The sequence below is a fragment of the Octopus bimaculoides genome, chromosome 7, assembly GCF_046866305.1.
Source record: "Octopus bimaculoides isolate indiv1 chromosome 7, ASM4686630v1, whole genome shotgun sequence".
NCBI lineage: Eukaryota > Metazoa > Mollusca > Cephalopoda > Octopoda > Octopodidae > Octopus > Octopus bimaculoides.
Window position 1 is genome coordinate 34151451 of NC_142934.1, and position 27179 is coordinate 34178629.

At 41.1% G+C, this 27179-nt stretch overlaps 1 long non-coding RNA gene across 1 annotated transcript; it reads left to right on the forward strand.

The window, feature by feature from the left end:
* The first annotated feature begins 521 nt into the window (after positions 1-521).
* On the forward strand, positions 522-17024 carry LOC128248368 (uncharacterized). Its single transcript, XR_008264599.2, has 2 exons — positions 522-1034; positions 15505-17024. It is a non-coding gene; the product is annotated as an uncharacterized LOC128248368 (long non-coding RNA).
* Positions 17025-27179: the final 10155 nt, after the last annotated feature.

The following is a 27179-nucleotide window of genomic DNA, read 5'->3' on the forward strand; positions in this document are numbered from 1 at the left end:
AGAACATGGTTGTTGGGACGTTGGTATATTGATGTGAGCTGTCTAGCGTGAGTTCGAAAGATTGAGAGACAGCTAGACACGTCCTTGCTCAATCGCTGGCCAGCAAGAAAGAGACAGAATAAAGCGGGAAAGCTTGGATGTTGAATTCCACGCATGCGTGAGACTACGCATGCGCACGGCGTTACTACACAGTCAAATATAAATTGTCTTGGAGAGTTTCTTCGGTCAGTGCACTGTACGGCCAGACCTAGTGACATAGGGTTCACTTGTGGTAGTTCTCAACGATGAAGGTGGAATTTTCACAGGTGTATGTGTTGGTGATGGTGTTGACAAAGGTTAAGGGCTTCCTTGATGCCTGCCAGAGAACAGTGTAAAAGTGCTTCGTGGAGGAGCAAGGTGTTGTCACGTAGAAGGTCTCAGGCTCAACTTGCTAAAAAAATGAAACTAACTGTTTAAGTACGAGTTTTACTGCATGCGCAACTCGAGGGGCTTCCGGTGGTGAAGTCCCCTGCGCATGCGCAGAATAGTACTACCTCAATGGCGGCTATAATTTCGCGACACTACACGTAAATTAACAAAGCTCAAGGTTACTATTTTAATGTAGTGGAAATTTCAAAGTAGAGTTCCTCAGTATTAGCAGGGGGGAGTCTACTAATAGTATCCATGAACCAGGTGGTTATGCTAGATTGGACAACAGTTAAACCTATCCTCCACAAGCAAGAACAGTCTTACCAATGCAATTTCCATCTACCAAATTTCTTTCACAAGGTTTTGGTAGAAGAAACTTGCTCAAGGTACCACACAATGAGGTTGAACTTGAAATCTGTGGTGTTTGTGGTGTTATGGGCTGTGATGAGCTATGTGGTGTTGGTGGAGAGGATTGCAGATGAGGCAAACGGAAGTGAAGACTGCAGGGGCTGGCAGAAGAGCCATGGGGGCACAAAGAACGCGCGGGCAATTCAATGAGAGACGGCATGTGTGAAAGGTCGTGTTTTTATCTGGTCAGTGATCACTCATCCCGCCACGGTCAACAGGTAAGGTCTCTGTATTTCTTTCTCCCTTTTGCTTCTTTTTCTGTTGTCTTTTTCCTCCATCACGCTACAAGCTATTTCAACCCATAACAAAAAAAAAAAAAAACGGATGATGAGTGTAGTCCGTATTTTGAATGATATGGTCAAACCGTTTTGCGGTAACACGGAGGTAATCACTTGGTTAAAGAAGACGAAGTTGGTTGTGAAGCTCCATGAGATAGACAACTTAGCGAGTTTTATACCACTGTACCCAGATGGTTCGGCATTGGCGCTATACTTAGAAATGGAAGAAAGGGACCAACCAACTTAGCGTGGAAAAAATAGAAATCCTTTTGATGGAGGCCTTTGCAGAAGGAATGTTCGAAGCGTACGCTCGCCTGGGGAAAGCAAAGTGGACTGGTGAACAGGTCGACGTATTTGCCAACGAACTCAGGAGATTGGCTAAACTGGCGGGATATGAAGGAGAATCGCTGGACCGAACGGTTCAGTTAGCATTTGTGACTGACTTTCCTGACCACATGTTGGTCAAGTTGCAAAAGCTGCCAAACGTCAACTCTAAGGCGATGGCAGATATTATATCTCAGGCTCGCGTGCTAGTTTCGTGTTGCAGGACGCCGCCGGTGGCAGCGACTGTAACAACGAAAAGTGGCCGAGCAAGGAGTAGCAGAGAGGGGTCAAACAAGGAAGTGTACGACCAATCAAAGGACAGTGCTTCCGGTGTCAGGGCCTGCACATTGTGTGAGACTGCAAGTCACCCAAGCCTGAGGTCATTTGCTACCAGTGTCAAGAAACAGGACATATAGCCAGCGAATGTCTGCGGGGAAACGATCTAAGGGAGACTACTGCGCCAGTAGTTATCCCTTCAGATCAATAGAGGCGTGTTTATTGTTACCTGTAGTCGACATTCTGGTGAAGGGGAAGATGTTGCGAGCCCTTGTGGACACGGGCTGTACGACGACCCTGATGACCCCAGAAGTGGTAGAGACATGGAGTGGAAAAAGCAGTGTGAGGGCAGTCAACGGAAGAGAGGTACACTGTGAAGACATTACAGATGCGCAGATTGAAGTGCAGGGAACAAAGCTGACGCTGCAAGCAATTGTAGTTGGCCACTTTGTGGACGAAATTGACGTGGTGATGGGGATGGATACAATCACCCGTTTAGGAAGTGTCACTGTCAACTAGGCCAGTGTAACATTCGGGGTTGTGGGGAAACAGTGTATGGCGACACCGTGCATTGGTGAGAACTGCGAAGAAATCTATGCTGCACACACCATTGAAGACCAGGACTTCCATGCTGTCTTTGATGGCCAGAAGTGGACAGTAGAGTGGCACTGGAAGGGAGAGCCCTCGACATTAAAAAATAAAGTGGGCTGCTATCAGCATACTCTGAACGGAGATGCCATAAGCGAGTTCGAGGGGGAGGTGGAGCGATTGATTAAGGAGGGCATATTGATCCCTTGGCAAGAAGAAGTAGAGAGCGGAGTCCTGCCGCTGATGGTGGTGGTACAGCCCACAAAGCATAAGGTCAAGCCAGTGCTTGACTTTCGAGAGCTGAATGACCACATATCATGCCATACGGGCGGCGAGGCCACAGATGTCTGCAGGGACACCTTGTGAGAGTGGAGAAAGATGACAGGGGCCTCCACAATCGTCGATTTGAAGTTGGCATACCTGCAGGTGCATGCGGCTGAGAGACTGTGGAAACATCAGCTTGTCAGGTATAAGGGCCGGACATACTGTCTGACTAGGCTGGGGTTTGGGCTAAATTCAGTGCCAAAAATTATGGCAACAATTCTCAAGGCCATCCTGGGAAAGGTGACTGAGTAAAAAGGGCCACCAATTCGTATACCGATGACATCCTTGTGGATGAAACCATAATGCTAGCAACAGAGGTCATAGGCCACCTGAAGAGTTTTGAACTGATTGCCAAGCCACCAGAGGTGATGGAGGGAGGCGCTGCACTAGGCCTCAAGCTATGGAGAGACAAGGCCAGCGCGTTGGTGTTTCGACGAGGGAACGAGATCCCCGAACTGGGCACCAGCATGAGTAAATGGGAACTGTTCTCGGAGTGTGGGAAGCTGGTGGGACACTACCCGATTGCAAGATGGCTCCGGACAGCATGTAGCTTCATCAAGAGATGAGCCGAAGGAGCGAAGTGGAACAATAGAGTGGGGGAGAAGACGACTGACATGATGCAGGAGGTCTTGGTCAGAGTGAGAGCAGAGTATCCAGTTAGGGGCAGTTAGTATGTTCCCAAATCAAAGAGCGGGATCATATGGTGCGACGCCAGTAGCATCGCAATTGGGGTTGTCTTGGAAATGGGAGGCGTCGTGGTGGAAGATGCAGCCTGGTTCAGAAAGATGGATGACTGCAACCATATCAATGTAGCAGAGTTGGATGCCGTGTTGAAGGGGGTGAACCTGGCCTTGAAGTTGGGGCTGCGCACCGTAGAAATTAGGACCGATTCTGCCACTGTGCTTGGTTGGGTGACGGCAGTCATCACCAATGAGTGGAGGGTGTGAACCAAAGGGGCTGCAGAGATGTTGGTAAAGCGTCGATTAGGGATACTGCGTGAACTAACCGCTGAGTCTGACCTGAAGCTGAGCATGAGCTTTGTGCCTTCTGAGAACAGGGCAGACGTTCTGACCAGGGTAAAGTGAGCCTGGTTGCAGGTGCTAGAGGATGCGGAGCAGGCTGTGGCTGCAGTATGTTGTCAGAGTGACTTGGAGTTGAGAAGACTGCATACCTTGCATCACATGAGAGTGGACAGGATGTTGTTCCGAGCCAGGAAAGTCCACTCCGATGTAACAAGATGGAGCATGCAGAGAGTGGTTAGCAGCTGTGACAGGTGCCAGACCATCGACCCTACTCCGGACGTACATGAGGCGGGAAGTATTCCAGTGGACCACAACTGGAAACGGCTGGCAGTGGACATAACACACTACCGGCAGGGGACATACCTGTCAATAGCTGACTGCGGACCAGGGCGGTTGGCCATATGGAAGGAGATGAAGACGGAGACCGCAGAGGAAATCACGAGAGTATTAAATGAGATATTCCTGGAACGAGGCCCCATGGATGAGCTGCTTCTGGATAATGGCACTGCATTTCACTTGGAGGTGCTGAAAGAAATGCTTGATGGGTGGCAGGTCAGCCGCTTCTTCAGGGCGGCATACCGGCCAAGTGGAAATGGAGTGGTGGAAAGGCATCATCGTACCATCAAGACCATGGCAGAGAGGGGCCACATTTCACCAATCGAGGCCGTATTTTGGTGCAATATGTCACCCAGGTCAGGACAGGCTGAGGAGTCAGTTCCACACAGGGCAATGTTCAGGTACGAGTCGAGACATCTGTGTATTGCATCAATGCGACCCGGGGGGAGAGGAGAGCACGCCTTCGTGCAGGTCAGGGAAGAAGTTTGGGAAAAAAACCCAAATGCACGGTGTACATCACGATGGGGAAAGGGAACAATAACCTCCATCAATTCAAAGAACAACGTCTCGGTCGATGGTATGCCACGCCATGTTTTGGATGTGCGGAAGATTGTCAATGCCTCAGAGGATGAAACCAGCAGCAGTGGGCAAGAAGATGAAGACAGCAGCAGTAGGCAAGATGATGAAGCCAGCAGCAGCGTACCAGGAACTCAGGCCAGTCCCGGGGTCGCACAGCGACCACAGAGGGAGCAGCACCCTCCTCCCTGGTTGGCTGATTATGAAACCAGTTAAGGTGTGAGTGAGGAGTGAGTAGGAGAGCCAGTTGAGTGATCTGTAGATCAGAAGGGCATGTGGTGTTTGTGATGTTATGGGCTGTGATGAGCTATGTGGTGTTGAGGATTGCAGATGAGGCAAACGGAAGTGAAGACTGCAGGGGCCGGAGGAAGAGCCATGGGGGCATGCAAGGGCACAAAGCACGTGCAGGCAGTTTGATGAGAGACGGCACGTGTGAAAGGTTGTATTTTTATCTGGTCAGTGATCGCTCATCCCGCCACGGTCAACAGGTAAGGTCTCTGTATTTCTTTTGCTTCTTTTTCTGTTGTCTTTTTCCTCCATCACGCTACAAAATCATTTAGTTACAAAGCAGCAATGCTTCTTAACCACACACAGTCTTACCTTCTCTCATAATTATGAACTTAATCTATTAGGTTGGCAACTAAAATTCCTGCCGTTTTTTTTAAAATTTAAATTTTTTAAAAGGTTTAGTAAAAAATAACAAATTATTAATCAATAATGTATTCACCCTTGTTGCTTACAACTTTTTCCCAACTTTCAACAAGATTTTCAATACCTCGTTGGTAGAAATCACCCGATTTCGACCCAAAAAATTGATCCAACCAAGCTCTCAATTCTGCATCACTATTGAACGAAACTCTGCGCATAGCATTTGAAAGAGATCGAAAGAGGTGGAAATCTGTTGGTGCCAAATCAGGAGAGTACAGCAGGTGTGGCAGTACTTCCCAGCCATGCGTTTGAATGGTTTCCTTGGTCATATTGGTGATATGAGGGCGGGCGTTGTCATGCAGCAGAAGAACTCCATAATGACGATTAGGTCTTTTCTCCTGAATAGCTGTGTTGAGTCGTTCCATCTGTTGAATATGGAGTTCAGCATTGACTGTTTGGTTCAATTCAAGCAATTCATAATGGATAATCCATTCCCAGTCCCACCATACGCACAACATCATTTTACGCGGATGAAGATCTTGTTTCACGCGCGGTGTCACTTGTTTACCAGGGCTAAGCCATTTCTTACGCTGCTTCATATTGATGTACAGGCACCATTTTTCATCGCCAGTAACAATTCAGTAAAGAAACCGTTGCTTGTGTCCATGAGTTGAGCGGTGACGAGCAAGCAAACCAGCGGAGATTGTGGCTTGTTGGTTTTTGTTGTTGTCACTTAAAGTATGCGGAACCTATACTTCATACTTCCGAACCTTTCTCATCGAGTGAAGATGCTTCTCTATAGCAGTGTGGGAGAATCCCATTTTCTCTGCCAGTTCTCTTGTCATTTGATGAGAATTTTCTTTCAAAAGTTGGTTTAATCGCTTTTCATCGAACTCAACTGGACAGCCAGAACGAGGTGTGTCTTTGATGTCAAAATTTCCATTTTTGAACTTGGCATACCAATCATGAGCGGTTCTTTCAGCTATGGCACCTTCTCCATACACAGCACAAATGTAATGAGCAGCTTTTGCAGCCTTAGAACCTTGATTAAAAGCAAAAAGAAGGAGGTGTCGAAAATGCTCGTTTTTCTTAACTTGACATTCTATTTTAATGATCTAAAAATAAACAAAAATTAAGTAAAATTAACTAGAAAAAAACAAAAAACAAAATAGATTCCAAAATGATTCAAAAATAGAATTCTCGAAAAAATAGATTCCAAAATTTAAAAACGCAATAAATTCCAAAATTTAAAAAAAGGCAGGAACTTAGTTGCCAACCCAATACTTTATCATTATGCAAGTACAATTACTATAGTCATTTACTCTTATTAAAATGTTTAGACTTTACACAACAAGGATTTCTAGCAAAATACATTTCCAGTACTGTTATGACAATTTTTGAAAATATTTATCAAAACAACTAATTTTCCTGTGTTCACAATTGAAGCTGCATTAAATTAAACTAGTCATCTATGTATCATACTTTGTATATACACCATTGACAAGTAAGTTACAATGGTTCATGTCTGAGATGAAATTTCTTATGGAATATGCTGCATTTAAAAACATAGTATATACCCTGACAGTGACCAGCTAAAATGGTAGATGCATTTTGACCTTGTAGGGCCTTCTAATGTTCTTGGTAATTGTTGTCAGGATGATTTTTTTTTATGTCCTTTCAACATATATTGTTTTATATCTCAGACAAAAACCGCAGTAACTAGGCTATCAACATGTATATACATTATGTACTGCTTCAATTGCATACTGTGGTATGACATCAGCGACTGGGGAGACAATCATCCAGGTGAGGGAGAGGCAGCTGCTATTTCTAGCGTTCGTCAGGTCAGGCCAGGCGTGAGGACAGGATACCACAGGACAGACTCGTGCGGTGGAAGGAAGACTGAGGTAAGCTGTTTACTACTAATCACTCACATACACCACAAGCTCTTTTGGCACCACGTGTAAAACTTCACTGCGATGGCAGCTAAGATCAGAATCGCCAGCGACGTGATCAGGATTTTTAATGGTGAGGGCAATGCAGTGGCCTCGATGTGAAAGATCAGGCTTGTGGCGAGACTGCAAGGGATAAGTGATGTGGCCAGTCTTATGGTGCTATACTTGGAAGGGAGCGCCCTGACCTTGTATTTAGAAATGGACAAGGAAGAGAGGTTGAGTGCGGAGAAGATTGAGCAGAGATTGAGAGAGGCGCATACAGAGTGTGAGTAAACCGCCTTTGTTAAGCTAGGGACTGTTAGATAGGGGGAAAACAGGTGGACAAATATGTGGCAGAGGAGCATAGACTGGCCACGCTGGCTGGGTTTACAAGAGAAGGCCTGGACGGAGTGGCGCAGCTGGCGTTTGTGAGTGGGTTCCCTGACGACATAGGAATTCAGTTACAGCAATTGCCTGGCGGGAGAAAGATGGTGCTCAGCAAGCTTCTAACACAAGCTCGCATGTTGACATGTGTCGAATGGAAGACAATAGCGATGGCAGCGACGGAGGCGCGTACCGATGGATAACGACTGGAGAAAGGCGTGAGGAAGCCTACCGAAAAACGACAGCGGCCGTTCTCGGGTCGGTGTTTTAAATGTCAGGGATTGCACACGGCGGGGGAATGCACCGAATCAGGGCCCATCTGCTATTGATGCAGGAAGACGGGGCACATCGCGCATGATTGCGACCAGGGAAACGACTGTGGGGAAGTTGCTGCCTCTCAAACTTTCTCCGTGACTGAATAGAGGTGCTTGTGGAGACACTGCCCGTAGTCGAGGTCGAGGCCGAGGGGAAGAAGTTCAAGGCCCTCGTGAACACGGCTTGCATGACTACCCTCGTGACACCGAGGGTAGCGAAGAAATGGGATGGGGTGAGTAGTGTCCGGGTGGTCGACGGCAGAGAGATCCATTGCAAGAGCAGCTGCAGTGTGGAGATAGCGTTACTAGGTGCGGCGCTAAGACTATGAGTGATCGTAATCGAACATGTGATAGACGGGGTTGATATCATGATGGGGATGGACACCATCAACCGCCTTGGTGGTGTCAGGATTGCAGGAGATGAGGTCACGTTCGGAAGCGTGGGGGGCATTGTACGCCGTGAGTCAGGACTGCCGGGGAGAGCAGAGCCCCGTCAGGGACAGCGCCGCTTACACCATCGAGGACAAAAATTTTCAGGCAGCGTTCGATGGTTGGAGGTGGACGATAGAGTGGTGATGAAAAGACGAACCCCCAATACTGAAGAACAGGGTGAACTGCTACCAGCATACTCTGAAAGGTCACGCCGGGGTTGAGTTCGATGAGGAGGTAGAGAGATGGATCAAGGAAGGAGTCCTTGTCCCATGGAAAGAGGAGGTGGTGAGCGGAGTGCTATCTCTGATGGCGGTGGTGCAGCCAACGAAGGGAAAAGTTAGACCGGTGCTGGACTTTAGGGAGCTGAAGGATCATATATCATGCCACACTGGAGGTGAAGCAATGGACGTTTGCGGTGAGACGTTACGTGTGTGAAGACAGTCGACCAAGGCAGCAACAATCATCGACTTGAAGTCGGCATATTTGCAGCTCTGTGTGAGTAACAAGCTGTGGTGATACCAGCTGGTGCGGTACAAGGGCCGGACGTACTGTTTAACCAGGCTGGGTTTTGGGCTGAATTCCACTCCAAAAATCATGGCAATGGTGCTCAGGTCCATCCTAGGGAAATAGAAGATAAGGAAGGCCACCAGTTCCTACATAGATGACATTTTGGTTGACCTGACTGTAGTGCCAGCTACCAAGGTAATGAGACACCTGGGGAGGTTCGGGCTGATTGCAAAGCCACCAGAGTTGATGGTGGTGGGGAGCTGTGCTGGGACTGAAACTACGAAGAGACAGATCGGGTGAGCTGGTGTTCCGGAGAGGAAACGAGATCCCAGAGCTGAGTTCCAGTGTCAGCAGGAGAGAGTTGTTCTCGGTTTGTGGGAAGTTGGTTGGACATTACCCGATCGCTGGATGGCTGCGCACAGCGTGCAGTTACACCAAGAGACGAGCAGAGAGGGAGAGTTGGGGTGAAAATGTGGGAGAGGCAAGGGTGGCGATGATGCAGGAAATCCTAGAGAGGACGAGAGTGGCAGACCCAGTTAGAGGAAACTGGTATGTGCCCAAGACAGAATGCGGGACAGTTTGGTGCGATGCTAGCAGTATAGCGATAGTGGTTGTGTTGGAGATCGAAGGTGCTGAGGAGGAGGATGCAGCCTGGCTAAGGAAAGCAGACAACTTCAACCACATCAGTGTCGCTGAACTACATGCGGTGCTGAAAGGGGTGAACTTAGCCCTGAGATAGGGAGCTGCGCTCGATCAAGATCCAGACAGATTCAGCCACCATGGTCGGCTGGGTAGGATCGGTGATTACCAGTGAAAGGAGAGTCAGGACGAAAGGGGCCACGGAGTTGTTGATGAAACGCTGTCTAAGAGTTCTAGGAGAGCTGGTCGCTGAGTTTGGACTGAAGCTGAACGTGGTTTTCGTGCCTTCGGAGAGAAACAGGGCAGACGCACTGACTAGGGTGAAAAGGGCGTGGCTGGAGGAGCCGGGGGAAGCAAGGAAAAGGATAGCTGCGGCATGTCGGCTGGATAACTCCAAACAGAAGAAGCTACATGCTATGCACCACTTGGGGGTGGATAGGACCCTGTATCTCGCAAAGACGATCGATGCTGACATCACTAGGGGAAGCGTCAAGAAAGTGGTCGGGAACTGTGACAGGTGCCAGTCCATTGACCCCACCCCGAGTGGGCATGGGCAAGGGAACCTCTCAGTAGAGCACAACCGGAGGAGACTAGCTGTGGATGTAACACACTGCCGTCAAGGAATGTATCTCATCATGGTCAACTGCGAGCCGGGCCGGCTAGCCATTTGGAGGGAGTTGAGGACAGGCATTGCTGATGAGATTGCATAGATTTTGAATGAGATATTCTTGGAGAGGGGTCCCGTGGAAGAACTACCGATGGACAACAGGGCGGCTTTTCATTCGGAAGCATTGGGGGAGATGCTCGACCGGTAGAAAGTGCGTTGATTGTTCAGAGCGGCATATAGGCCGAACGGCAACGGAATCGTAGAGAGGCACTATCGGACAATCAAGGCTATGGCTGAAAGGGGGCATATTTCGCCCCTGGAAGCGGTTTTCTGGTACATATCTCCCCAATCTGGACAAGTGGAAGAATCTGTGCCGCACAGAGCAGTGTTTAAGTATGAATAGAGGCATCCCAGTAAGACGCCGGAGTATTGTGAGGCATGAAAGTAGGGAAGGAAGTTTGTGTTAAGCCACCGAAGGCACGCTGCATGTCGCAATGGGGCAGGAATTCCAGAAACAATGTATCCGTGGATGGAATGCCGCAATTCCAGAAACAATGTATCTGTGGATGGAATGCCGCGTCACGTGCTGGACCTGCGCAGGAGAGTCACTTCGTCAGATGAAGAGCGTGGACAGGGAAACGAGGCACCTGGCTTGAGAAGATCTTGATGCGTAAGGCGCCCGCCTGGTTGGATGGCGGACTTTGACGTAGAGTAGGGGCGGACGTGATCTTTATGATCAGGGTTGCATGTGGTATGACGTCAGCGACTGGGTAGCTGACCGCTGACTGGGACCGGGAGCTGACTAGAACTGGGAGCAGACTGGAAGAGGAAGAGAGGCTCAGGGAGCCTCGATTGGGATTTCGTGCGTTTTCGAGCGGGGTCGTTGCGACCCAAAGACATGCGAGGTGATCGTCCAGGTGAGGGAGAGGCAGCTGCTATTTCTAGCGTTCGTCGGGTCGGGCCTGGCGCGAGGACAAGATACCACAGGACAGACTCGTGTGGTGGAAGGAAGATGAGGTAAGCTGTTTACTACTAATCACTCACATACATCACAATACACCACACATACAACATATAGGGGCAGGCATGGCTGTGTGGAAAGAAGCTTGGTGCTCAACCACATGGTTCCATGTTCAGTCCTACTGTGTGGCACCTTGGACAAGAGTCTTCTACTCTAACCTCGGGCTGACCAAAGCCTTGTAAGAGGATTTGGCTGATGGAAACTGAAAGAAGGCTGCTGTATATATCTATATATATATATATATGTGTGTGTGTGTGTGTGTGTGTGTGTGTGTGTGTGTGAATAAAAATAAAAATTTTTAAAAAAAAATACAAAAAAAAGGGTTTTGTATGATCGTGTATAGAGGAATATATTATTTAGAAGAGTTCCAACTCTGTCTGTTTTTTATGTTTTATTTATATTCTTAAAAAATTAATGTGGGATATAGAATATGGAATATATAATATAATATAAATAGTAAAATGAAATGAAATATTGAATATATGAAATATTGAGTATTAAGTATAGAGAATTAAATATATAAAGGCTAGTATATACTTTCATGCCTATTGGTATTCATCAAAGCCCCGTCTGACATGTATGTATGTATGCATATATATATCTATGTGTATGTGTCTCTGTGTTTGTGTTTGCTCTCACCACCGCTTGACAACTGGTGGTGGTATGTTTACATCCCTGTAATGTAGGAGTACAGCAAAACAGACCGAGAGAATAAGTACTAGACCTCAAAAGTCCTAGGGTCGATTTGTTCAACTAAAACCTTTCAATACAGTGCCCCAGCATGGCCACAGTCAAATGGCTGAAACAAGTAAAAGATAAAAGATGTTATTGATTCGATCCTGAAACTGTTTGCAATACCAGTGTAAGTGTTATTCAGTTTTCTAATTAGGATGTGATAGATCTCATTTAGACATGTTGCTAGTACAAGTCATTAACAAGGCCCAAAAAGTACATTTGGCATTCTCAATAGCCACTGCTTGGACAATTTTTCATCTCTCTTCAATATATATTGTGTTTTTAAACACATCCATAAAAGATTTTATCTTGAATGAAAACCGCAGTAACTTGCCTATCAAGAGTGTATATACATTAGGTATGATATATAGACAGTTAACTAAATTTTCAATTTTAAACCTTTTAATATGTATCCATCTGAGTCTGTCACTGGTGTTATGAAAGAAACCTTCCATCTTAAAGTAATCTAAATTAAAACTTTCCGTCAAAATTCCATGTGAATTTTTGTTCCAGTTAAATAATGACAGTTATTTTCCTAAATTTTTCATTATTTTCAAAAGTAATTGAAGCCGGGGCAGTGTATTTCAACAGAATATGGCAACAAAAGGTTTAATCTTGTGTTTAGAACTTAATAAAGGGTTCTTATATAAAATTATAATGAAAAGCTTTAATTTAAATTTGAATACATTAAAATCAACAGTTTTGTATTGTAGAACCAAAATTGGTCTCACAGGTGATGAGAGATAAGCCTCCCTGTTTTCGTAGATTACTGTCAGTCATGGCACGAAAGGAAACTGACGGTATCTTCTTGAAGCTAAACTTGTGGTAGAATCTGGATTTTGCAAGATAAATGGAAAAAGTAGTTTATTGCAATTGTTTTGGGCCTACCCTATTGCATATCAATACATGATTTAATCTTATGCCATCAAAGATTGGGCCTAACCTTCCGATATCTAATCTCAATAGTTTTACTGTTTTATAGAAAATGTGACTGGGTTGATGGAAACTATATTCTGTGTTAAGATTAACAGAGTCAAGCCCCAGCTCTACACCCTAAGTCTCCACCCAAATTTTAATTATAAACACTAAATCCTGACTCACTTTACTCTAAACTTAAGTCAATACCTTTGTAGTAAAACCTCTCTCTCGGGTATTTATTTACGAATGAGAACGAAGCGGCTAACATCTAGCCTTCAGCCGCTTGGACCCTGTTGTGTCCATCACCCTGATTGGCTCTTATTTGCACGGCATTTGTCACCAGTTCTGTTTCGCGCTAGGGTGCATACCGAACAATTGTGGCCTTCTGTTAAGGTCACGTGAGAGAGTGTTTTTCTGCTGTTTCTGGAGACCCTTTTTACCTATAAATAGTCTTGCTTCATCTACGCCAGTTTGTCATGACTTCAGACCTTTTCAGGTCTGGTCGTAGACCACACAGAACACAGCTCCAACCAGTTTCCAGCGACGACGTCAACACCACCAATCTACTGTCTACTACAATGTTGTTGCCAGCACCAACACCACCACCAGAGTACACACAACCAACAGCAACCACAGTTTCATCTCAACACTGTTTGAGTGGATTGTCTCCATCATGAAAATAACATCCAGAACAACCTGCAAGAATCTTCTGTACCAAGTAACTGGTCGCAGCATCGAAGCTCAACTTCACACACAACATGTGACACCTCAGCTCTGCTATTCGGCCATGACCTCTTGTGTACAGACATTCTACCTACTGTGTAACTCTTCTATGAACTGGTACTTTCTTATCTTTATTCAGGACGCTTATAGTCTATGTTACAGACTTTCATTCCATGCTCTGTATTTCTCATTCACACTCACACACACACATATTATTGTATACGCACTCTTGTACACGACGGCCTGTCTTATATATTGTGTTACTTATATTGCCGCATACACACACACACACAGACACACAGTTGACTACGCTAATAAACTTACTCTCTATATATATCTAACGGTTGTGTCTCTCTCATTCCTTGCTGGCACTTCCTCACATCACAAATGTGAGTACTCAATGTTACATTATATGTTTTGTGGCGACCGTGCGACGCGTTAAAAGGAGCCTGTTGCCATTCGTTGCTATTCTCCTTTGGTTCGCACGGTTGTTCTCTACACCTTAAACATTAAATTCTAACTCTAATCCTAAACTCTCACTCTAACTCAGAACTTTATATACACTACAGCTTTTTATGAAGACCACTGCATAAAGAAGTGCAGAGCTCTAATTGTGGAGGGTACCTTTGGAAAGAGTAGACCCTGGAAGATATGAGATGACGTGGTGAGAAAGGATCTTCAGACATTGGGCTTCACTGAAGAAATGACAAGAGGCCAGGAGATGTGGCGATTTGTTGTACTTGATAAGATGTGTCAAGCTAAGTAAAATTGCTGTTTTGCACACATACAGGCTTTCAGGTGCCAGTGCCACATAAAAAGCCCCTATGCTGGTGCTGCATAAATGTACCTGTGCCAGTGCTGTGTAAATGCACCCATGCTGGTAGCATGTAAAAAGCCCCCAGTACACTCTATTAAGTGGTTGACATTAGGAAGGGTATCCTGTAGAAACCTCACCACAACAGACAACTAGAGTCTTGACAGCTCCCAGCTGGCCAGATCCATGTCAGACCATCCAACCCATGCCAGCATGGAAAGCGGACGTTAAACGATGACTATGATGATGATGATGATGATGATGATGATGATTTAACATTGAGTTATCTATTTGAAGGACTGGCTTTGACCATAATCCCTCATTTAGTATGTCATCCCAATGCACATAAAAAAATGTTCTGTACTAATAGTAAAAGGTATTGATAACAGAAATGACCTGGAATGAAATTTTGATGGAAGGTATTTATTTAGATTGCTTTAAATTACAAATTTGTACTATGAAATCACAGGTGGTCTCAGGGTTAAAATAATGGCAATGAATGGCTTTCTCCATTTATCTTACAGAACTGAACTCAGATCCTTCCATAAATTCAGCTTCGAGAAGATGATACAATCAATTTCCTTTGATGCCATTACTGACAGAAAAATCTACCAAAACTGAGAGGCTTATTACTAATGATAGCCTAGTTTAAATACAATTATGATGTATAATATTCAAAAATGTTCTTAAATAACCTCTTTTTATCAATGGTAAAGTATGACATGAATATTTCATATGCTGACATCATCCAGTGTTAGAAAGTGAAGGGAGATAATTTACTCAACAAAGTAGTTAAAATGGATGTTGATGATATAAAGCAAGCTATCTTCCTCTATTTTCTATCAATGTCAATTCTTTACTACTTGAACATTAGTAGATCATACTTTAATACTAATAAAAGTTGATATTTGATTAATTTTCATAAATGGTGATTTAGCAAAAACACACCTTTAAATTTACTGCATTAAATTATTCAAGCTGTCCATTTATCCCAATCTTCCAGGAACTTTCTTCTGTTTTAATTTTCAATTCTTAGTTTAATGAAATATAAAAAATGATAGAATATTATAAAACTGCAACTTTTAGAGACAAGGGGGGAGGGGGGAAGGGGAGAGGGGGAAAGAGATAGAGAACATGAGAGTGAAAATCAGAAAGAAGAAGGAAATAGAGAATGAGAAACTAAGAGAGAGACATAGATACAGAGAGAGCGGGGAGGGGGGAACTGCCTAGTCAAGGCATCCATAATGTTCTTTCATCTTAAAAATATCTTGCTTTCTCTTATTTTTAGAAAAAGAAAAAGGATGAGAAAGTGGATTAGAGAGAAAACAAGGAGAAAGGCCTAGAGACGGGCAAGAGAGGTTAAACAGCACAGTCAAAGCTTCCATTATAGAATGTTTTTGCGTAGTGGATTTTCTTTTTTTATTATAAGTTAATTTGAAGATGTTGAAAAAGATTACATTCATACATTCATACTTAGAAACAATACAAAGGAATATATGGACATACGTTCATACAATATTAGTTGCTAATTTTGTTACTGTATTTCATTTTTTTTACCAAAATAACCAAAATACAGTTCTATTATGAAATTTTCAAGTAGCGAGAACTCAAAAATAGATTTGTAACAACTAATCTTCTATTGTCAGAGACCAATAATACTGGTCTTTGATACTGTTATCTATGTTAGTCTTTACCTAAAGTTCCATACAGCCTTGGATCCGGAACCAGAAATATTAACATCCCAAAATTCAACCAAGATGAAATCTCAAGAAGCCTAATCCATAGAAATTACTTCCTTGAACCCAAACCTTTAAGGAGACTCAGTCCTCTTAAAGTTCTCTTCAATGAATATATTACAATTTATGAGAGTCTTAATCAACAAGTATTCAAATACAAATGCAGTAGCAAAGCTTGGCATTTTCAGTGAATGCTTGGCAAATGGTTCAAATTTATATGATAATGCCACTTTCACTCTTCCCTAACATGTTGCACATAAATATTATCCACATGCAAACTGTTGAAGCTTCACTGGTTCCATGAAGAACTGCTTCAAAACATTCTACAATGATATCATGTTAATCCTTCAACAGCACAAAAGTACAAACATATTTTTAAAAATTGAACTACATGCAACTAGAATTTCTAAAGGCACAACAAATTCTGAGCACTTTCTAACACTGATGACCTCTCATCCTCAACACAGCAAAAACTAGCATTCCTCTTTGGGCTAGAAAATGTTTAAGCAACTAACAGTTACTAACACTTTACAAAGCTCATGTGACCTGCAATGGAGTATTTATCCCACATCTTAGACAATGCTAATAATAAACATATAAACATCCAACACCACATCTAAATATAGGTCACATGACTATTTGGTATGAAGTCACTCATTAACACACTCCAGCCTCTGGTCCACAAATATACTACCTCCTCTATTCTACCCTCATTACTGTGGATTCTATTTATCAAAATTATCTGGTCTTGTGCCACCTTCACTCTCCCTTTGTGTTTCCACTCTACCTGAAGCAAAACATTTTATTCCTGTACTCCCTTCTTGGAGTGTCAGCTCACTAGAAACCCCTCGCTACTCTTAATTTTTTTTTTTTTTTTTCCTTTGCAGTTGTTCAAGAGCAAAATCAACCACATCAACTTCACCTGTTTCAAAGGCCCTTTCCTCCATACCATGCTATTAAAAATTTTTTTTAAATTTCGTTATTTTTATTTTTATTATTTGAACTCTGGTTGTTGAAAAATATTGAATAATTTCATTTTAAAATAATGAAATAAAATATTCTTAGGAAAAGATTGAATAACTTTTATTATTTTTACCTCACAGAAAGAATTCTCTGTTAAACCAATACTTAAACTTACCTGCACAAAAAAAATCTGTGTTCAGCCTCCCTACCATATGTGGTAGTCACTATAAGAGCTTTTAAGAATACAGAGTATGTAAAGATGATGAGAAGAAAAGGGGTACACTGAAGCATGTTATGACAAACCAGATGTAGAGTTCAAACTAAGAATTTCTAAACTCAACACATCTGTGTAATGAAAGCCCAACATTCTGTATCTTTCAAAACACCTTTCTATGAAAAATGTTTTGGTGGACAGCAGTTTGTTAAGGTGTTAATTACTGGCTTAGTGTGATGTGCTTCTCTACATATGAGAGGACTGCTAGTGAGCAGAAATCTGTTAGAAGTAACAAGTTTTACATTGTATGTCCACATAGTATAAAGTTAGTTATAATCACTTATTATCACCATCTATAATATGAGAAAATTGTTGGTGGGCATCAGTCTGTGCTTAAAAAACCAAAGAAGTTTATCAAAAACTAGAAAAGCACTAGGAGAGCACAGACCTCTGCCAAGCAGCTCATATCTACCCATATACACGCATGCTGAAAATTGCCCGATTTCCCAAACCAACGCTGGCAAAAACATAACCTCCTTGGCGGGGTTAAAAAAAAAAAACACAGCCATATGATTTTAAAAAAAAACTTTTTAAAACAGGAATCATCTGAAGCAGTTATAATACATCAACAACAACAGCAAGCTAGTTTCACCATACAACTAAAAAGAAACAACAATTACCTAAAACTTGAGTGTTAAGATAGATACGTGAGTAAAATTACTATTAGAGAAACGAAAATAAACTTTGGAAACAGCAACGTCACCATAGGTTACATGGAAACGATGAACGTGTTTTCAAGGGAGATAATCAAAGAACGTAACATTGTAATATTTCATGTAAAGTAAATATAACAAAGGAAAAATCCTTCAAGAATCCATAAAAATTCCAGGATCACTACTAAAAATTCATCATCTGTTCCTTGTGTCATTACCAACTTTTCCTGCAAGTTTCATCAAATACTGTTCACAACTTTTTGAGTTATTTTGCACACAGACGGACAGACGGACAAACCAACGCCAATGAAAACATAACCTCCTTCCTTGGCGGAGGTAATAGTAAAATAAAGAAATTGATATTCTATGTATCATCACAGACCTTGTACAATGTAGATATCAAATCTGTGTGTGTGTAAACATTTTACTTAACAGTTCATCCATTGTTTTTCTGTTTTTACATACATAAGAGAGGAAGTATATGAAAATAATTTTGTTTCTATATTTTTTTTCAAATTGGTATAAGTGACTTGAAATGTTATATTGTTCATATATTTAATATTTAATATTTCCTCCTTGTTCTGCATGTACAGACAACCTGTTACACTCATTTTCCATCATTAAACCCTTTCTGCTGTTTCAGTTGCCTATACTGAGTTTATTACGGCCCAGCAAGCAAGCTTTCCATAATATCAGTTAATGTATTATTCACTATTCACTATATATCAGAGGGGACAATTTTTTTTAAGTATGTGATAACTGGGCACATCATTGACAAGGTCCAAGAAGGCCAAAGTACATTTGATGTTCTCGTGAGTTATTACTGGAATGATGTTCACTTTGCTCCAACAGATATATTGTGTTTCAACACAATATATCTGTTGTGTCTATGAAGGGATTTTCTCTCAGACAAAAATCATAACATTATACCAAGTATGATACATAGATGGATATTTTAACTTAATGTTGTTTCAATTGTATTTACTGAGTTTTTTACAACTTGGCAAGCTTTCTGCTATATCAGTGAATGTATTATTTACTGTTTCCAATGTACTGTTTACTTGCAAGTTTAGCTTAGCAAGTGACAAGCCTCAAGTGGGGCAAAATACAGCTGCTGTTTTCATGAGTTACTGCTGCAATGATATTCATATTGTTCCAATATATATTCTGTTGTTAACATAATATGTCTATGAAGAGAGTATCTCCCAGAAAAAAAGACACACAATAAATACTAGGGGCTGTAAGAATAGGCATTATAAGGTTTTTCTTTTAGTTTGCTGCTTTATTTATTCAGAAAAAATAGGTGTCAAGTACAAGCACAAAATGGGGCAGGGTTAAAGGAGAATATGTGATATTCATGGCTTCTTCAAAGCTTTAACAATGTAAATGAAATGACCACAAATAGGAACTGGAACTGGGTCACTGATTCAATAAATCGAATATTTAACTCTTCAGTGTTTTTAGCATAAACACATATAGGCACCAGACTTGCTGTTTTAAAAAAAGAATCATTGAACAATGTAGTCTTTGAATAATTTAAATGATATCAGTTATTGAGTAGCCTTTTCCTCATCACTTAATTATTGCTAGTTAACTTGTTAGTGATCACCATTGTAGACATCCTCACGATCAATTAACATTCATCTTCCATGATAGCATGGATTGGATTGTTTGACAGGATCCAATGAGTTTAAGGACTGTGTTGAGCTTCAATGTCTGCTTTGGCATACTTTGATGCTCTTCCTAGCATCAACCACTTTACAGAGTGCACTGGATGGTATTTTTCATGACACTGGTATTTGTGAGGTCACCAAACAACTTGCAAGACTAAGAAAAGTCCTCTTAACTGAATAGAGTTGTAGTAAAGAGGCAGGTGGCTTTGTGCCAGGTTTAAGAGGCTAAAGTATAATAGAGGGACAGACACAGGTGTTTTGCTATAGAGGAGATGCATGGCTACCCTGCATTATATTAGTGTGGGAATAGCTGAAAAGAAGACAATGATGAAATGATCTTTACATTAAATATGTTTACACTAATGTACTTACTGAATGAAAGCCTCTAAAAGATAATTACCTCAATTTTCATGAGATTCCTTTGCCATACTTCAAACATCTTTTTGAGGAAATAGGATACTATATTATGTTGGATTAATCTGTAATCTGTTGTTACTGAGTACCCCCTCCTACCTATTTTTATCTCTGTCCAAGCAACTCTGTCACACTGCTACACAAACAATTATGCAGAGAGACCCTCTTTCAAACAACACAAAATGCTTTATAAACAAAAACTGGTTTCTTTTGGGAGCTAAAAATAGATTACAAATGATTTGTTAATGTACAATACACACACATACAAACAATAACTATCAGCTAGTGATTATGGATTATTATGAATAAACATTCCTAATAAATCTTATCACTAACTGCAGGCATCAATAACTGCACTAAGGTATAAGCTGAGCTGCCAATACTGCCTTATTGCCATCAGCATCATCACTACTACCACAAACCACTTCTGCTACCACTTCCACCACCACCATCACTAACCCCACTGCTTCTGTTATTTTGTACTAGTAGTTATGTTTGCTTTACAGCCACATGGTTCAGAGTTCAATCGCACCATGCAGTGCCTTGGGTGTCTTCTGCTATAATCTCATGTTGACTGATGTCTTGGAAGTGAAAATTGGTGGAAGAAACTGTGTGGAAGCCCCTCCAAGCTGAATTAACTTGTATGAGCCAGGTATCTGTTTTTTGCTGGCACAAGAGGCCAAGCAAATCATGCTAACTGGAAAGCTTGTGGTGATCCCATTTTTTAAGCAGCAAGGGCATCATCTACATCCACTGGGTTCCTTCTGGCCAGATAGTCAAGAAAGAGTACTTTGAGGAGTTTTTGAGGGAGTTCAGAAAGAGATTCATTGCAAAAGGCCAGAGCAACTGCACCAGTTCGCCCACAATTCCATCCTGGTAACCAACTTCTTGATAGAGATGGGCATCAAAACTGTCCCTCACCCTCCCTACAGTTCAGACCTTGCTCCCCTTAACTTTTTGTTGTTCCCCAAGCTGAAAGAGAAGATGAAAGAAGTGGTGACAAGGGTCTTGGACACCTTTATTTTGGAGGGCTTTTATGGGGCCTTCATGAAGTGGTTGGAGAACTACCACAAATGCATTGAATTCAGAAGGTCCTACTTTGAAGGAGATTAGAGTTTTGCACTTCTTTGAAATTAATAAATGTCTCTCCTGAAAAAGTCTCAAAACTTCTGGAAGGTGCTTTGTATATATATTAAATTAGTGAGAAAGTCCTATTACATTTTGAAATGGGAAACAAACAAATACTTCTTTTGTCTTAACTGATATATATATATAATCAAGATAATATCTCCCCTCTTCATAGATATGTAGGCACAGATGCCCCCACCCCTGACAGTGGGTAAAACAAGTTGAATATATAGAGGGCGTTACGCAACATTAAGGTTCAGACACTCATCTCTTCCTCTTTTGGCAATGGGATGCGAGTTGTGAAGATGCAACCTGACTGGCTCTCTCTCATAACACATGCCAGCTTGCAGATAGGTGCAATGCACAGAAGACCATGACCTCTATGCACCAACCATTCCGTCCATCATTCAGTTGTGTATATACGTGTGGCCACAATAAACGTATTTAAAGTTACAACCTTATTTATATGTTCTTCATCCGGGTTTACTACCAAACAAGATTACAGCCTTCTGAGTGAGTCACATTAGGTGGCTCAACAACAGCCTACCCATCTATAATGGTGACCCCGACATGGACAACTATCCATCTATAATGGTGACCCGATGCAGAACAGAACTATACTTCTAAAATGGTGAACACCAGACGAATACAGACCAGTGAATACGTATTCCTTTTTCTCCTTCGCGACTTTGGCTACGCAACCAGATCACCACTTGTCATATAGGAACACCACTGATGTCTCTCATCACCACATTGTCTTCTTTACCAGAAAATTTTGGTGCCGTTTTCAAGCGGGAAATTGCAAATTATTTTTCCTTGAGTTGTAATCGAATGTACAACTTGGTCCTTTACAGACACAGCATCCCAGAATTTTCTTCTTGCTTGTACAAAAAGGAAAAAAATTTATCTGGAATTTTCTCCATAATTCACCGTCATACAACAAATTTTTCCTACATGCCAGGTATGAGTTTCTTTCTCTCAACCACCTGGATTATCCATGTGTTGGCCATGTTTTGTTCTTTATCCATTTAGCAAGGACTCTTATTTTCATCTTCTGCTACTTGAAAAAAAAATTTCCTAGTTCACTGCTCATTGTCTCTTCTTTCAACTAGGGTGTTTGACTGCTATTTCTAACAGCATTTCTTTCAACCAGCTTGTTCTTCATGGCGTTCCGTTTTCCTATTATCGTCCAAAATGAGTCCTTGTCCTTTGCCTCAATTCCCTTCGTCGTCTTCCTCTCGAGCTTGTATTTCTTCTACTCCAGACATGTAATCCTCTCAAATCTTGCAGGCTATCACAGAACTGACCCGTCAAGTTTCATACATGTGCAGGAACCATTCGTCTTCAAAGGATCATTCCAAAGGGAGGACCAGGTGCCAATCCTACTTGCCCACATGTGCTCTTCTGGCTCCCTCAATCTGCTGGTATCACAGGAAGTTCAAGGATTAGGTCGAGAAATGTACACAGCCCTGCTCTTACACTTTTCAGAGAGACACTGAGCACATCAGTTGTCTCCTCCATCAATTCACCTTACAGTGCATTCTTTATCAGAGATGCCAATTCTTCAAAGTCCTTTATGGTGGATATGGGTGCTTGCTTAAGTATTTGGCCTCGAAGGTGTATGTCCACCAATCCTGGTCTTTCGGACATCTCTCTCTTCACAGTAAATCACTCCGCCATCAAGACCTACGGACAAATCTCTCTTATCCTGGATTTGTCACTCAGTAGAAATTTCAAGTGGATCTTTGTCATTGCAGACTTGCCCTATCCCATTCTTGGTGTAGATTTCTTACACCATTATTCTATCATTGTGGACGTTAGAGGATGCCAACTCATTGATGACACAACTTCACTTGCCGTCCCTAGAAAGGATTCTTCTGTCCCCATTGTGAGTCTTTCTTTCTTTGTGGCCACTTTGGGTAACTCCTACCAACAGTCACTCGCTTTGTTTCCAGAATTGATTGATTTGTCATTTCATCTGTCGAATCCAGCCCATTCCATGAGACATTTCATCATGACCAAGAGACCTCCAGTTTTTACCTGACCGCGCCGTTTGTCTCCAGAGAAACTCCAGATTGCCCGGGCTGCATTCAAGCAGATGCTCCAGCTGGGCTGCATTTGTCCCTCCACGAGCCCGTGGGAAGCACCTCTACACATGGCCAGGAAAAATGACGCTGATTTCCAACAGGCTGGAGATTTTAGACATCTTAACACCATCACTGTTGCAGATCACTATCTCCTTCAAAACGTTCAGGATTTTTTGTCTGCCCTGCATGGCTGTAAGATTTTTTCTAAAATTGACTTGGTATGCACATACCATCAAGTCTCTGTCAACTCCAACAACATTCCAAAGACAGCTGTCACCACACCTTTTGGAGCATTTGAATTCTTGTCTATGCTGTTTGGACTTCGTAATGTGGCCAGCACGTTCCAAAGGTTCATTGATGAGGATATTCGTGGGTTAGATTTTGTCTTTGCATATGTTGACCTTTTAATCGCCAGTGGTACTCCAGACCAACATTATGACCACAGTAAAGCTTATCTCAGTCTGCTTTTTCTGGCCGAGTATGTATTGGTCTATTACTGCTTGGTCACATGCCTGTCTCCCTTGTCAGCGTTCTAAGGTGCATCATCACGTGAGAGCACTTCTTGGACACTTCCAACCACTGGACAACAGTAGTAGTACATAATTAGTTAGTACAATAAATAGAATAATACAAAAATTAGTTATATATTACAGTAAAATCTACCTATAACAACAAATTCACAGAAAAATTTGCTTGAGTTATTGCCAAGTCTTCACATTTTTAGTCCTGACCCAATGCCTATTTTTTACATAATGAATTTGTCTACCATATATACTATTCTACTTAGCATAAAACTTTAGCTCATTTTTTAAGTATTCTAGTGAGTCAATATTTTAACAAAATGATGCTACCTTTTTTTAATTATAATGTTACTTTGTAAATTGAAATCAAATAATTTTTAATATTCAAATTTTATCCTTAGCTGCAATATTTTAAGTAAAAATTTTTTTGTTCTATACTTTACCAGATGTAATAACTTGTCCTGTACTTTTCCAGGTTTATAATCTTAAGAATATTATTTCTCTTGCTCGCATTTTTCCATGTAATCCATGTTTTCCCAGGTTATGCTATGATGCTAATTAATAATGTGTGGATTAATAATTTAAGATTTTACCCTATTGAAAACTGAATAATAAATTTGATAAATTTCTAAATAATATTTTAATTTTTAATACAGATGATGTAATTAAACTAATTGCAAATCAGCAGTGTCAATGATAACCCTAACCCTAACCCTTACCTCAATGATGCTGGTGACATATATTAAAAGTTCCTTTAGAACTATATTCATAAAAAAGTATAGAACTATATTATCACCCTCAAATTTTAGAAACAAACACGCATAACTTTTTTCTTTTAAAACTTCATTGCATCAGATTGATACCATGAAATTCCTCGAATTGAGCTCTATCATTTAAGCTTAATTAAAATATAGTTTGTTTTTAAAATAAAAAAGTTAATTATACTTAAATTCAATTTTTGCCTTACTTATATATTTTTTCATGATATTTTACCTCACAACTTTTTTGATACAAATTTTCGTTGCATGGGACTAAAACTATGAAATTCTTCATGCTTTCTTTTATCATTGAAGCTGAGACAAATATATTTTGCTTCTAAAATAAAAAAAAATATTTTGATCTAAACTTGAGTGGAGGCGTGACTTACTCTTCTACAATGCTGCCACAAATTTTGATGTAAACTTTTCCTACTGGACCAAATCTCAATTTTTTATGTGAAAATGTAGCTAGGGACTAATCCTCTTCAAAAGTGTTAACAGTTTTCAATTTGGTTAAGAACTGAATTAGCGACAAAGTTCTGAAGATTCTGCATGTGAGTAAATTGAGTAGTTGAATGATAGTAAGGATACTCCACAATGACAACTCTTGGTTAAGTCAAGCAGTCAGATAATGAGGGATCTGCTGACCAAACTTAGACACTTTATCTAGTCCATGAAGATGTTTTATTGTCAAAGTGTGACTTGAATTGAACTGTTCTGTTAATTCTCTTGCAGTTTGGATTTTCCTCAACTACAACTTTTAGAAGCTGAGTATAAACAGAGCTTGGTCATTCAGGTTGAGAGGAAACTTGAAGAGAAAAGTTTTCTGAGCAAAATTGGCCAAACCATCATTTTAAAACTTCATTTTCATAGAAAGAATGAATATGTCTTGCCACTTCAATTGTTGAAAATCCCCTTTTGAATTCATACAGCATGTAGTGCCTGATGTGAATTTGATCTACACTCATTTTCAAAGGGTGCAAGAAAAAAAAAAAACCATTAGAATGTAAAAATTTATGCTTACTTTACCATAAGTAGAGTACATATTTATTAAACACTAGCAGTATAGCTCGGCGCTGCCCGGGATTAAGCTAGGATTATTAAGTGATCAAGTGCTTTATTTCAAACCAAAATAAGTAACATCGACATCAGATTTGACCAAAGTCCGTTGAAATTGGTTTGGCTGAAAATGGTTTGCTGACAATTTGATTGGGAAATCCCATAAGGAATCAATTTATTGGTTATTTCCAATCATTGACTGTGTTTTTAAATGTTGCATTAGAGATCTGCATAGGAGAAGGTTGATCTGAAGGTTTGCATTGGGGATCTGGATTGGAGTAACTTAGGAAAACTTACCAACAGCCTTAACCAAAAAATAAGGGGCCTGTCCCTTCTAGGTTAACTCTAACCATAACCCTAAACCCTAACCCTAACACCAACCCTAATCCTAATCCTAACACTAACCCTAATCCTAACCATAAAACCCTAACCCTAACTCTAAAACCCTAACTGTAACACCCTAGTGGAAATCATGCGAGTGTTAATCTGAAAAATTACCAAACCCTTTTTGTGGTCCGAAAAACGGGTTGGGGAGGGGGTGACTGACAAATTGTTACATACCTTTTTGTTTCATAGCTGTTGTGAAATATAAACAAAACTTTTTCGCTCCCAAAGTAGTATATGTGTGTGTGTGAGAGAGTGAGAGGGGGGAGAAAGATGAACGATTTAAAATAAATAAATGATTTAAAATAAATAAATGATTTAAAATAAATATATATATATATAATCTCATTATAGAATATAGTGTCTTTCAAAAACATCTTATATTTTAAACTATATCTCATATTTAAGAAAAAAAAAATGCATTTTACATTTTACACTTACTCTGTCTTCCTTACCTACATTTTCTTTTGTAATACGCTTTGTCTCCCTCTTCCACTGTTTCGTTCTTTTTTTCTTTTGTTAGACGCTGGCAAACAAACTCTGTCTTGGTTAGAGAAATTTTTTTCCTTAGCCGCTTTGTGTCTCCCTTTCCCACTTTTTGTTGACTTTTTTTGTTAGACGCTAGCAAACACTCTGTATCTCCCCTTGTCACAAACACACTATTTCTTTCTTTCTTTCTTTCTCTCTCTCTGTCTCTCTCTCTTTCTTTCTCTCCTTCACTCGCGTACGCACAGATTTGATTTCGCCATGCCAACAAACTTCAAAATTGGTAAAAGTTTATCGATTTTTACAGCTATACGCGGGTGCCTCTGAGAGAAAAAGTTGACGAAAATGCAGATAGGGTCATGATGAATGTCCTCCTAAAATTGGAGCGACATGCGTGCTAATTTGTGGACGTGCATAAATTATATTCACGTACACATACACACACACATCTCGGCTTTTATATATATATATATACGGATTAACAAGGAAAAGTTTAATAAACATATATGTGTGTGTGCACGTGCATCTGTCTGTGTGTGTGTGTGTTTGTGTCTTTCTGTCTTAACCTCACATGCTAGAAAAGTGTTACTGTTATACAAGCTGTGTCCTTCTGTGAAAGCATGTCTGACCACAGGGAAATATTACCTTACCTGGAAACAAGTGAAGAATGTGCATTTGACCATCAAAATGTTTGTCTCAATAAGTTCTGTTTCACCTTTGCAAGCACAGAAAAGTAAACTTTATTACAATGATGATGATGATAATGGTGAGACAGACAGTTGATATATTTAAGTTTTGCTTTTGTTTTGATTAAAGGGACAAATAAC